General features: G+C 49.4%; 1 long non-coding RNA gene across 1 annotated transcript; it reads right to left on the bottom strand.

Annotated features, from left to right (window-relative positions):
• Positions 1 to 630: 630 nt before the first annotated feature.
• On the bottom strand, positions 631 to 13,457 carry LOC116478991 (uncharacterized). Its single transcript, XR_004250908.1, has 3 exons — positions 13,313 to 13,457; positions 1,355 to 1,450; positions 631 to 1,254 (listed from the first exon to the last, which is right to left on the bottom strand). It is a non-coding gene; the product is annotated as an uncharacterized LOC116478991 (long non-coding RNA).
• Between the last annotated feature and the right edge of the window lie 793 nt (positions 13,458 to 14,250).

The raw sequence follows: 14,250 nt of genomic DNA, 5'->3' as shown, positions 1-14,250 counted from the left end.
TCCAGCACAGAGAAGTTGAATGACTTTCCCGAGGTCACACAGCTACAACAAGGTAGCACCAGGATTCAAATCCAGGCAGCCCGGCCCACAGCCTGTGCTCTTGCTCCCTCCATCACATGGTTCTTAGGTGCCCACATGGCACAGGACACCTGCGCAGTGTGACACAAGAGAAAACAGAAAACGAGCTACTGTCTGCCTGTGTGTCTTCCTCACTGACCTGCTACCCTGAGAGGACCCTCTTTCAAGCCTGTGTCCCTAGCACCAACTGGGGGCATGCAAAGGGTTCTGAACCATCCAGTGAAAGAAGGAGTACTCTACTCATGTGAGTGTGTGCGTGTGTGTGTGTGCATGTGTGTGTGCGTGTGTGTAGCAGAGGACTTTGTGAGAGGGTTATGAAGGTGAGTGCCCATAACCACATGTATGGTGTGTGAAGGAGTCTGGGAGCAGATCCGAGTGCGTGAGTGCGTGTGGGCATGTGTGAGTGTGCGAGTGTGTGTGTGCATGCACCCTCGGGCACGCTCAAGCTTCCCAGTGGGAGGATAGAGGCCCCATCTCAGCCGCATGAATACTTAAAGCCCTTAAACCGCGCTGCTTCATCACTGATATTTTTACAAAGTTGTCACAGAGAAATATCATTTTTCTCCCTCCTTTATTTCATTTTCTTTGGGATATAGTAATTAACAAAAGCTGTTAGATGCCAGCAAAACTGTTTCTTTTGAAGTTTCTACATGGCTGTCACCCGGGAGATAAAGGCAGATTATTCAATCTTGACATTATAATTGTGGATGCCAGATGAAAGCCTGGATTAGACACTTCACAGCCCACTTGGAGGGGAGGCTGAGATCACCAGGCAGCAATCCTCCCTCAGCTGGGAGGGCAGGGGAGCTGGGCGGGGGGCAGGGGGCACCCCACACTGGGGAGGGGCTGGCTCACTGCATGGCTTGGCATCTTTCATTTGAGTTGGATGGTCCCCAAATCACACAGTGTTAGACAGAAGGAACATATTCCATACGGAGGTGGAACAATCTAGAAGTCAGGAGTAGAACCCTTGAGCCTGGTCTATTAGCTTCCATGCCCCAAGGCTGCCTCCCCCACCAGCCCACACCCCCTCCTTGATTGGCAGGGGCTTCTTGGCTCCCTGACTGGAGGCCAAGTTCCTCAAATGCAGAGAGGGTCCAGATCCTCCAAGGCCGTGGACCCTGGGTTCCAGTGCTAATGACTCCCTCACTGTGGCTGGCTGGGCTGTGGAGAAGGCTGGAGAGGTCAGGGGAGGGAGAAAGTCATTTGCCTACATGGAGTCCACCCAATCCCCCTTCATAAAAGAAGTCACCAGACCAGGCACAATGGCTCACACCTGTAATCCCACTTCCCCTTTGGGAGGCCGAGGCAGGAGGATGACTTGAACATGGGAGTTTGAGACCAGCCAGGGCAACATAGTGAGACCTTATCTCTATAAAAATACAAAAAAAATTAGCCAGGCATTGTGGTGTGCCTGTGGTCCCAGCTACTTGGGAGGCTGAGGTGGGAAGATCAACTGAGCCCAGGAGGTTGAGGCTGCAAGGAGCTGTGATCGTGTCACTACACTCCAGCCTGGGGTGACAAAGCAAGGCCTAGTCTCAAAAAAAAAAGAACCACCAACCAGGGCAGGGCCAGAAGAAGTCCCAGCAATGGAGAACGAGAGGTCACTTTTTAGTGGAGGCAGAAGGGCCAGATGCAGAAGCCCTGGAGAGTATATAAGACTAGAAACTTCTACAGTGACTGATACCATCTGATTTCCCAGGTCTACCCTGAACTAAATCATAACCTAGAATCTTCATACCCTATCCAGCCACCCACAGACAAGATTTTTGCTCTTCCTTGTGTTCATTAATAATAATGTCTGTTAATAAAATTATGAAATGTATCAGTCAGGATCCAACCAGGAACCTATAAACCATGGGAGGTATTTAAAACAGAGGGAATTTAACATGAAGACTGGAGACGCAGGTGAGGAGAAACAGCAAGGCAACCCAGAGATCAGCACCAGCTCTAGACCCTAGGGAGGTGAGGAGGGAGGAAGGTGGTCTTGGTGACGAAGCCCAGGAGCCAGGATGACCCGGCTACCCTGGAACCTCAGTAGGTCACAGAGAGACATGGCCAGCCCCTGAGAGCAGAACAGGAAATGTGGAAGAAGGATGCTCTGAGGACAAATTGAGCAAGGGCTGGCCCACTCATCAACATTTTGAAATCCCAAGCTGGATTTCCAGTTTCTCTGCAAAGAGCAGTGCCAGGCCTGCTTTCTCTTATGGCCACAAGCATCCAAAAGGGATAGAGGTGGTCTCCTTCAGATAGGGCATGCTCCTCTATGGTTTTTTCCAGGTCCCGCTGGGACTGCCTTATTCATTGATGGTACCTATGAGTATTTGAATTTGCAACCCCTGGTTTCAATCAATGTACCCATTGTGTAGAGAGAGAAGCTGAGGCCCAACCAAGGGGAAGTGATTTACCCAAGGTTACAGGATGGGTCAGGAGCAGAGGCAAGACCAGAACTTAGAGCCCCTGGATTATTTTAAGTGCAGAATTAATTAGCAAAGATGGAAAGCATCTGTGGAGTGACTGCATCTGTCAGCGGAGAATGACTCACCTCCCTTGCTGTGGCCGGGCTGTGGAGCAGGCCAGAGAGTGGTACTTGCTAGACAAGCAGTGCCGTTGCTCCTGTGTGCCCTGGCCATCAGCCTTACCATGAAGGCCAGCAGGAGAAACGCCAGCAGTGATCACGAGGAACGACTCAGGCAGGACAGCCTGTTCTGAGGCTGGTGCAACCACTTAGGTGCTATGTGACCACAGCATAATCCCTCTCTGTGCTCCATAACGCAAGGTGGTTGGGCCCGACGCCCTCTTGGAGGCTTCTCCACTCCACCAGGCTGGGATTCTATTTCCTGGGGAGAGGTGGGAGGAAACCATCCCCCCATAGAAGCCAGCTGAGTGCATGAGGGTCCTTAGAAAGGAAGGTCGAGGGGGAGACACTGGGAAACATCAATCTGCCAGCACAACTTCTCAGAAAGGGTTTTAATTAATTGTTTTTATACGACATAAGAGCAACTCATTACCGAACAGCTTTGATTTGTGACACCTGCATTATAGATGATTTTTAAATTAACATTTCCCCAATAAAAGGTGTCAGTAGAGAGCCGAAGGCACCCAGAGAAGTATAAAAGGATAATAGTATGAAAATACAAATAAACACAAGCCCAGCCTAACAAAGGGGGCTGCTTAATCAATTTTACAATTAATTAAGGCTGCCTGGGATGGCTGGGGCCCTGGAGGCAGTTCAAGGTACTGGGTTGAGGGGCTCAGGCATCAAATGCTAGGACATGGGAAAGTGTTTGGGGCTTACGAGAGACATGCAGTGAGAATGTAAGACGCTCTGCTAGGCTTCCCTGGAAGGGGAGAGAAACAGGAGGCAAATCTATCCCGGTGAGTATCCTTTCTCCCTTTGTTGACCTGGATTTGTCATGTGTGCATTCAGTATTTAGAGAGCTCCTACAAGCTATGGCAGGCAGAGCAGAGGCACCCAGGTGAGAGGGAGGAGCGGCACACTAGAGACACTGAGAGCTCCGTGCGTCTGATGCAGAGTGAAGGGCAAAGGAGGAGAGAAAACTGGCAGGGTAGGCAGGGGCTAGACTATCATGGCCTCTGAAAAGGGTCATATGGCATTTGGAGTTGTTTTCAGATGTCGTTTGCAGAGTGTAGGTAAGGGAACCACATGAGAAGATTTCCATTTTAGACAGAGGCTCCTGGCTGCCATGTGAATCATACAACAGAAGAGCAGAGGGAGGAAAGACAAGTGACCCAAGCAAGACCTGCTCATGGATCCAGTTCAGACAGCGGTGGCTGAGAGACAGGAACAGACCCAGGAGAGACACGAGAGCTAGAGCCCACACACATGTGTTGCTGCTGCATGCCTGTTAGGAGAAGGGAAGGGGAATTGAGAATAACTCAAGCCAAGGACAGTGCTGGAGAAGCAGCTGTGAACAATGCACAGATAAGGTCCCTGCCCTCAGGGGTTTTACATGGTCAGGAGAAACAGAAAAAAGACGCACAAAGGAATGAGCAAGGACTTGGTAGCTCAGGACTGTAATCCCAGCACTTTGGGAGGCCAAGGCAGGAGGATTGTTTGAGCCCAAGAGCTCAAGACCAGCCTGGACAACAGAGTGAGACCCTGTCTCAAAAAAAAAAAAAAAAATTAGCTGGGTGTGGTAGTGCACACGTATAGTCCCAGCTACTCAGGAGGCTGAGCTGAGATGATCACTTGAGCCCAGGAGTTCAAGGCTCCAGTGAGCTGTGATTGTGTCATGGCACTCTAGCCTGGGCGACACAGCAAGATCCTGTCTCTAAAATAAGAAGAGAGAGAGAGGGAGAGAAAGGAAAGAAGGAAAGAGGAAAGGAAGGAAGGAAGGAAGGAAAGAAGGAAGGAAGGAAGGAAGGAAGGAAGGAAGGAAGGAAGGAAGGGAGGGAGGGAGGGAGACAGGCAGGAAGGAAGGAAGGAAAGACAAGAAGACAAGAAAGTCAAATCAGTTGCTGTGGCTGGGACAGCTGAGAGCAGCACAGTTTGGGACAGAGTAATCAGATGGTGATCAGGGAAGGTGACATTTGACCTGAAGGCTGAGGAGCCAGCCAGACCAACATCTAGGGAAGGGGTGGTCCAGGAATTCATACAACAAGTGCAAAGCCCCTGTGGCTGGGATGAGTAGGAGAAGGCACCAAAACAACCCTTATCCTCCCCCATAGTTTTATCTTTCTTTTCCTCTGGTTGACCAAGAAGGGTTATATAATTGGTGCATAATTGGTATATAATTTGAGGACTGTACATAGAGGCTGTGGAGCATTGAGCAAAGTTTCCAGTGCTCCACGCCAGGCCCTGTCCACTCCTCTCTGAAAGACTTGAGCCCTCCAGAGGAGCCTGTCTCCACCTCTATACCTCCGACTTCCCATCTTGATCACTACCTGCCCCAGACCTCTCTCCTGAACTCCAGATCCACATGGGGGTCTCACGGGCAATCATCTTCCTCCCAAAGTCCATTTATCCCTCTGTGTTTCCAATCTTAATTAAAGACGCCACCGTCCAACCAGACACTCAAAAGGGAGACCTAAGAACAGTCTTGATGTTCCCTCTCCCTATATCCAAGTCCTGTGGGCTCTTCCTCCTTAGAGCTCTCGAACCGATCTCAACCCATTGCATGCCATCCTAATGGTTCTAGCTTTCCACATGTCTTACCTGGGTGACCTCAGCAGTTTCCACTCTCCTCCTATCCGTGTACCCTGGACACAGCAGCCGGAGGAGTCCTTCTAAAGTGAAAACCTGTCCTGCTGTACAGCTGCCAGAAAAGCTTTGGGGGCTTCCCTTGCTCTCCAGCTAAAGTTCAAACACTATTGTCATGCTTTTTGGGGCCCCTAGAGTCTAGCCCCTCCCTACTCCCTCAGAGCACCACATTGCCCACCCCCATGCTTTGGTATCCAGACACAAGCATCTCCCTTCAGCTCTCCCACCTGTTTTCTTTTCTCTCTGCCTGGAACATTTTGGGTGCTCTGCCCTATACCCTGGCCCTCACCATTGTTTGGCCACCTTCAACTCCACAGCCCAGGCTGAAGGCTCATAAAATCAAATGCTTTTGTAATTGTTTCATTGTGTAGCTCCTCCCAGGCTGTAAGCGCCACCAGACCCGGAACTATTTCTGTCTTGTTTGCCCCATATTCCCAGCACCTATGGAGAGACCACAAACACTGAATGGAAAAGGAATTAATGAATGGATGAATTAAATGATGTCACATACCACAACATGCCTCACACATACTAAGAGTTTAGATGGTTAATGAGGTGAACAAGGACCAGCATCTTTAATTTTGCATCATATATTTCATTGGCTGGCTCTCTCACATGTTCCCTAAGAACATCACTCTCCCAAGGTGGTCATTGATCCATCATTTGTACGGTGACAGGAAGAGGGGACAGAGCTCCACTTGAGATAGCGTTTCCTGCTTCCACAAAGCCAGTGGGCAATGTGAGGCCAATAGAACATCTGCACAGTCTGTGGACCAGCTGGTTGCTGTGCTCTCCACATCACCCCAGGGTCCAAGAGGACATGGCTATCAACAGGGGCTCCTGGCTGGGAGATCTGGGTGCTTGTCTCCTTTGCATGACAGGCATGTGAGATTGGTGGCCTCTCCCAGGCTAGCCCCAGAACAGGGCACCTCCAGCCCACACTTATGGGATGGGAGGAGCAACTGAACAGCAGGGCTCGTGTCCAACACCCAAGTCAAACAAGTGAGTGTGTTTAAATAGGCTGTTTAAGCAAGGGTGCCTTAAGGCAAATATTGGGACCTGAGGCTCAGTGGGGGTTAAAGCCAGTAAGTGGGGCCAGTGTTGCTGACAGAGCTATGATGTGTGTGTGCATGTCAGACCCATTCACAGAGCTCCAGGTGGGATTAGGGTGAGGGTTAGGGTTAGGATCAGTTAACAGAGTGGCTACAGGGAGTTTACCTCTAGCAAATTCCCCAGGCAGACCAGAAAGTAGACAACAAAGGCTGGGGTAGAGGTCAAGTTTAAATATATGGGTCCCTAAGAAACAGGAGAGATGGCCTGTGCCTGAAGAAATCTAGGAGGACATCCTAGAGGAGGTCAGCTTGCACTGTGTCCAGAAAGCCTGGGAAGGTTGAAGAGCAGGAAGTTCCTAATCAAGCCACTGCTTTCATCTTCTTCAAAACCTCCCTGTAAAAGGAAGCACCAGTGAAGGGCAGCGTTCTCCTCCAAAGTCAGAGACTCAACCATCAGTGGTGCAGCGACTGAAAGTCACAGTGGAAACAGCCCATGGAATCCAAACATCCTCTTGACACACGAGAAGACTGAGACCCACAGAGACAAACCAAAGTCATCCTTTGCCGTTGAGCAATGCTCCGAAATGGGCTTCTCCCCACAAACCTGCACGATAGGTTTTACTCTCCTCCATTTGACAAATGAGGGGACTGAGTCCCAGAGGGGTCACAGGGCTTGTGGAGGTCACACAGGACCTGTCAGAACCAGGACCATCAGAACCCAGGCTGGCCTGACTCCATGTCTAATACCCTTAAGTGAATTTTTCAGTCTTTGGTTCTGATTATTCTGAGACAGAAAGAATAATTGGCAGTTGATGCTAAAAATATGTGTAGCTGTTTTGATTGACAGTATAAACTCAGTGATGTACAAACAGGGAATGATTCTATTTTTCTCAATAACTGATATCAGCTTTGCTTGGCAAGCTCCCACCCCCACATTGGGAGTTGATGAGGAGGAGGGAGGGATGGAGGAAAACACTCTCCAAATAATGGTATCTTCATTCCTTCTGACAGATTTTTTGGTCACATTTTATATTTGTAGCTGTCACTTTCTAATTATTAAAAATTGTCATTGTCTGGTTGAAAGCCACCTCCTGCATGGTGTCCTTGAGCCCTAGTGGCAGGGATGGGGGTGCTGCCACCTATCTCCCAGCCCAGCCACTGGTTCCTTCTGGATGGCAAGCCTCTAGCCCTGGGAGGCCAGCTTGTAGCTCCTTATCTGGCATTGCAGAAGACCTTCCAGGGCTGAGCTGACACTTTCTCTACAACCTGCTGACAACAGGAGCCCCCCACCATGGCTTCTCCCTCCTTGCTCCTGAAAAGTTTGGGAAGAGGGGCATGGCTGTTCCTCCTCACCAAGTGAATTCTGCTCTTCTCTTTGTACAGAGAAGGGGGCAGGGGGCACCCTGCTTTTGCTAAAACGCCTCTCTCTAAGCAAGCCCTGCAGTAAACGTAGTGGTAGAGATCACTCACTCTCTGCCAAAATCCAATCTCCCCTAACAAAGTGTGGCCAAGCCCAAAATCACTGTCCAGACCAGGAGTCAGGAGTCCACCAACTATGACCCACCAGCCAGTTCCAAACCACTAGTTAGTTTTGAATGGCCATGAGCTAGGAAAGGCTTTTACATTTTTTAATGGTTGGAAAAAAAGAATAATATTGATGACACATGAAAGTGACATTAAATTCAAATTTAGGTGTCCGTCAATAAAGTCTTATTGGAACACAGCCATGCCCATTCATTTGCATATTTTCTATGGTCTTTGTCAAGCTACAAGGGCAGAGTTGAGTACTTGCAATGGAGAGTATATGGCCCCACAAAGCTGCAACTATTTCCTATCCAGCTCTTTACAGACAGCATTTGCCAACCCTGATAAAGACTACACTTCCCAGGCTCCCTTGCAGCTAGGTGAGACCATGTGCTAAGTTCTCACTAGTGGAAGGGGAGTGGAGATGACTTGGGACATCAGGTGCCCCTCCATACTCTCTTCCAGCTGTGGCAGAACCAGGCATGGCACCTCCCTACTCCAACACTGAGATTACACCAAGGGTCTCAAGGATGTGGGGGCAGTGGTTTGGAGGACCCCAATCCCTGGATGGCTGAGGCTCAGTGCTGCCCTGCCAACCCAGGCCATTCACTTTAGAACTGTGCAGTGAGAAAGAAAGAAACTTCAGTCCTCCATAAGCCACTTACCTTATCCTTACCCTGACTAGTACAGATGTTTATGTCCAGCTGGGCACTGTGTCCAGAGTACTTTACCCATCTATGCCAGTTATATTTAAGAATATTGTGGGCTGGGTGCAGTGGCTCACGTCTGTAATCCCAGCACTTTGGGAAGCTGAGGCAGACAGATTGCTTGAGGTCAAGAGTTAGAGACCAGCCTGGACAACATGGCAAAACCCCATCTGTACTAAAAATACAAAATTCAGCCAGGCATGGTGGCACATGCCCATAGTCCAAGCTACTCAAAAGGCTGAGGCACAAGAATCGCTTGAACCTGGGAGGCAGAGGTTGCAGTGAGCTGAGATCATGCCACTGCACTCCAGCCTCAGTGACATAGCGAGACTATGTCTCAAAAAAAAAAAAATTAAAACAAATTTTTTAAAAAGGATATTGCTCTTGTGCAGAAGCCTTGCTTGATAGATGGGGTTGAGCCCCACCTCACATTGGTGCTACTCTATAAAGCTGATAAGATAACTGTTCATATTAGAGTTATTCTGTTTCCAAGGAAGAGAGAGGCTGCTAGTTCAACCAGAGAGACTCAAAGAGAGAAATTACAGACAGTCCCCAACTTATGAGGGTTCCACTTGGGATTTTTTGACTTTACAATGGTGCAAAAGTAATACAAATTCAGTCTTCTCCTGAACTTACAATGGGGCTACATCCCAACAAACCCATCAAAAGTTGAAAATATCTTAAATAAAAAGTGCATTTTTTTTTTGAGATGGAGTCTCACTTTGTCACACAGGCTGGAGTGCAGACGCATTTCTCGGCTCACTGCAACTTCCACCTCCTGGGTTCAAGCAATCCTCCCACCTTAGCCTCTTGAGTAGGTGGGACTATAGGCATACACCATCACACCCGGCTAATTTTTGTATTTTTTGTAGAGCCAGGGCTTCACCACGTTAAACTCCTGGGCTCAAGTGATCTGCCCAACTCGGCCTCCCAAAGTGCTGGGATTACAGGCATGAGCTACCGTGCACAGCCCAAAAGTGCATTTTTGACTGACAGTATTTTCAGCTTACCATGGGTTTATTAGGATATGGCCCCATCGTAAATCAAGGGTCATCTGTAGTTCGACATAAAGCACATCCTCACCAGAATACCTAAACAGGAGGCCAGGAGCAGCCTGACTCCATGGGAGCCAGCACCCTGAGACTGTCGGGGAAAGCTGCCCTTCCAGGACTGAGGTCTCTTTCATGGCATTCATTCACCTTTCTGTCTCCTTCCTCAGCCAGCTGGCTTCCTCCAGTCACTCATAGTTGGTTATCATGATGAGTCTCCAGCCCTAAGTCAAGCTCATCAACTCTCCCCACCTCCAGGCTCAGCTTCTTCCATACCTTTCCCCAGATCGAACTCAGATTGGCCCAGCCTGCACTTTTGAGCCAGATCACTCAAATTATATAGTGTGGACAGTCTTTGCTTCAAGTGCCCACCCTGGATAAATCAGCAGATGTCCAGGGGACACAGACCTGTGGCACCAACACAGCTGCCACCCACATAGCACACACTGGGAAACAGGGGTTTCCCTTAGCCAGGAAATCGACCTCTCTAAGAGGTCAGAGAGTTCCGTGGCTAAGGGTTTGGACTGTGAGCTGGAATGCCGGGTTCATCTCTACCTCTGACATGCTGTGTAGCCACAGGCAACTTACTGTATTCGCTTCTGCTTTTTTGAAATAGGACTCATAACAAAAACACCTGTATCGCAGGATTGTCAGGAGGATGAAATGAATGAATACATGTGAAGCCCTTTTAGAACAGCACTTCCTGACACGTAGTAAGCTTTCAGGGAAGGTTAGTGAAGCGAATTACTGTCATTATCTGTAAAACAAGAAGGAAATAATAAGTCAAGCCTCTATTCCTTTGCTGTAAAATCTCTCAGTGTGCACTCAGTGAATGGTCCAGGTCAGCCTGAGGAAAGCACGATGGTTTGCCCGCAGACCACCTCCCTAAGGAGCACAGGGGCACAGGCACTGCCATCTGCTGAGGACCCACTCTTTCCATGCCATCCCCATGCTTGGTCCCCTTTACTACTGTGCATTCAGCCTCACCACGAGCTGGTGAGGATAAAGCTGAGGGAGTCAGTGAGTTGCCCAAATTCAAAGATTTAGGATTAATTCCACTCACTGTTTCCATCAGAATGGATGACCCAAGGGGTCCACTGCAGTACTGTTTTCTTCTCAAGTCCAGTCCATTTGGAGATGCTAAGGACAGAAAAAGGGGTTCCAGGACCAAGGTATAGCAGGACTCCAGTGGGAGTGGGAAGGGTGGAGTGATATGGATGGGATGGGAGGAGGCCCAGAAACGGGAAAGGAAGGGCAACACCCTCTTGGGAAAAGAGGGTAAGATTGGGGCAGGCAGAGGATGTGGCCATGAGCTTGGTCTATCCTCCCACATTTGGGCTCTCCAAATGTATGCGGCAGAGTCCCCATTTAGCAAACAAGCCCTGGCCAGCAACAAGGCCAGCAGCCCTTGGTGCTCATCCCAGCTCTGCCTCCCTGTCCCTGTGTGACCTTGAGAATGAGGCCCTGCCCCTATCCCAGTCCCAGCCACAGTAGCCACATATAGTAGACCAGATGACCTGAAGGGCTTCTTAACTCTGGGTCCCACTGTGGTGATGTCCTAGTTTCTGTTGTGTTCTTAGGGCAGATCCAGAGCACAGGCTACCCCGTGACTCCCATCCAAACTTGGGCCCATGGCGTTTCACTCCCCAGTTTATAGTATGCTTTAGAGTCATGGAAAAAAATAAATAAAACTATTATCCTCAAAACCCCAGTAGGTCTCTTAATGACTACTCCACTAATTAGTAGCAGCTGTTAATGAAGTGTGCAGGTACAAGCCTAGCCTCGTCAATTAATCCATACATGCTCCTGGACTGCAGTAATATTTAAAGGGGAAATCGATACTTGACAGCTGGGCCTGGGGAGGTCTCTGTCCGGGTGGGCAGGGAAGGTGTAGCATTTCAAGGAATTTATAACTAAAATAGCTTATGCCTGGAGCATAGTGCAGGGGCCAGAAATGAATATAGCCCATAAGGGGCGCAGGAATGCAGGCATGCCTGTGGGGAGCTGAGGGAAGCAGCGGCTAGGTGAGCAGGGTGAATAGGAACCTGCTCCCCCCATGGGTGGGCAGACAGCCACATGCCAGGCCAATAGGGGCACACCCTTCAATTCTTTTCCAGTTCATCATTGACATGGTTTGGCTGTGTCCCCACCCAAATCTCATCTTGAATTGTAGCTCCCATAATTCCCACATGTTGTGGGTGGGACCTGGTGGGAGACAATTGAATCATGAGGGCAGTTTCCCCCATACTGTTTTCATGGTAGTGAATAAGTCTTATGAGATCTGAGGGTTTTATAAGGGGAAACCTCTTTCACTTGGCTGTCTTTTCTCTCCCGTCTGCCACCATGTAAGATGTGACTTTTGCCTTCCGCCATGATTATGAAGCCTCCCCAGCCACGTGGATCTGCGAGTTCATTAAACCTCTTTTTCTTTATAAATTACCCAGTCTTGGGTATGTCTTTATCAGCAGCATGAAAATGGACTAATACAATCATATCACAAAATTCACTTATTCCTGGGGGGTAAGGGGGTTGGAGGGGGGTTGCTATACCTTCCCTGGGCAGACGCCATGATCAAAGCCACAAAATGAGGCATTATTCTACCTAAGGTTGCCAAGCAAGTAAAAGTAACAATCACTTTCCTGGCCTACACCAGGCTAAACACCTTACAGACATCATGTCATTTAATCTTTATGCTAGGCCAATGAGATGAGAACTATGATTCCCCACTTTTGGAGCTGAAAATGCTGCAGCTTTGAGAAAGCTGGTTATTGGCAAGGGTGGTATTCAAACCCTCATAATCTAAGCTTATGTGCTTAACATACACAGAATCCTAAGTAGTGATAAGCCTTGAGCCCTACAGAACAAAATCCAAACCCCTTGACATGGCTTACAGCATCTTGAAATCTGGCCCCTGACATTACATTCCAGTTGCTGCTATAACAAAGTACCACAAACTGAGTGGCTGAACACACACAAACCTATTATCTTACAGTTCTGGAGATCGGAAGTCTGAATGAGTTTCACTGAACTAAAAACGAGGTATTGGCGGGGCTGCGCTCCTTCTGGAGGCTCTAGGGGAGAATTTGTTCTGTTGCCTTTTTCAGCATCTTGAGGCCACCCGCATTCCTTGGCTCATGGCCCTTCCTCCATCTTCAAGCCAGCAATCACATCCCTCCAACCTGTGCTTCCATTGTCCCATCTCTCTCTGACTCTCTTCTGCCTTCCTCTTGAGAGAGCTGAGAAGCCCATTGGGGGCTTTGGAAGCAACTTAGAAACGAGCAATAACAAGAAGCAACCTTTCTGAACCTTCCCCACTCTACTCACACAGACACATGCGGTCAAGGTCAACAGCCCCTCCTCTGAGCTGCAATGACCTCATGCCAAAGAAATGGCTGAGGTCTGTGAGCCTCTGTCTGATCCATGGTGCATCCTCAGCACTGAGCCCAGAGCCCTGCACAGAACAGTTACTCAAAGAAAGGTCCCCTGGGCCAGGGCTCCTTCCTCCATACCAGAGGTGAGGGCACCACCCCAGCCCAGGGCTCCCAGAAGAGGTCATGGCAGTTAGGCAGATAAATAAAATGCCTTGGCTCAACAGCTGACCTCAGCTGCTGAAAGCCAGGGCTGCTGTGTTGATGTGCACTTCGCTGCCAATCATGGGCTTGGCCACACCAGTCTTACCTGTTTGGAGAAAACAGTGAGGGGCAGACAGATCACCCCCTATCGAGGAAGAGACCCTGGGCTAGGGGTGTGGGGTGCTTGCTCTGAAGGGTCTGGCAGGAATCTGTTCACGATGCTGCTTGAAGGAAACACTGAGCTTGCTCTTAGCTCAAGCAGTTGAGGCTGGCTTGTTACCATGCAAGAGACACAGAGTGACACCATAATTAGAATCCTGGATTAATAACCTCCCCTGATTGGATGTTTCCACAGCTCCTCTTCCCCAGCTGTTTATCTTGGGATTGCTGCTGAAGGGGAAGGGAGGAGACTGGGAAACTATACCAGGGAGGAAGGGAATGGAAGCAGAAAGGAAAACGGGAAGAGGAAAGAGCCCAGAAGTAGGCTTTACCAAGCAAACCTGGGTCAGGCCCAGAACAGGACACCTAATACCATGCTGTGATCTCACCTCCCACCCACCCAGGGCTGCAAATCGTCCCATCCCGCCCTGGGACTAGGTCTCCTCCAGGCACCCCAGCCTGGTTAATGTCCCCACTCATCCCCTCCCTGCCAGCAGGCTAGATAATACCCTGGAGTGACCCTGGACTCTTATCTCCCCAGAGGCCCTCTCCTCACACACCGGTTGATCGGTCACTAGGCCATGGCCACTCCAGCCATCCCTTGTCCATATCCTTAGCGCCGCAGCCTTGATGGGGCTCCTGCTACCCGCTCTTCTGGCTTCTTCCAACAGCCTGCTAGTGAGTGGCCCTGCCTCTGGCCTCATCTCCTAATCTATTCTTTTTTTTTTTTTTTTTTTTTTTGAGACTATTGTTGCTCCTGTTACCCAAGCTAGAGGGCAATGGTGTGATCTCGGCTCACTGCAACCTCCACCTCCTAGGTTCAAGCAATTATCCTGCCTCAGCTTCCCAAGTAGCTGGGATTACAGATGCCCACCACCACCATGC

The sequence above is a fragment of the Hylobates moloch genome, unplaced genomic scaffold, assembly GCF_009828535.3.
Source record: "Hylobates moloch isolate HMO894 unplaced genomic scaffold, HMol_V3 SCAFFOLD_3, whole genome shotgun sequence".
NCBI lineage: Eukaryota > Metazoa > Chordata > Mammalia > Primates > Hylobatidae > Hylobates > Hylobates moloch.
This window is presented reverse-complemented; position numbering and strand designations above follow the sequence as displayed.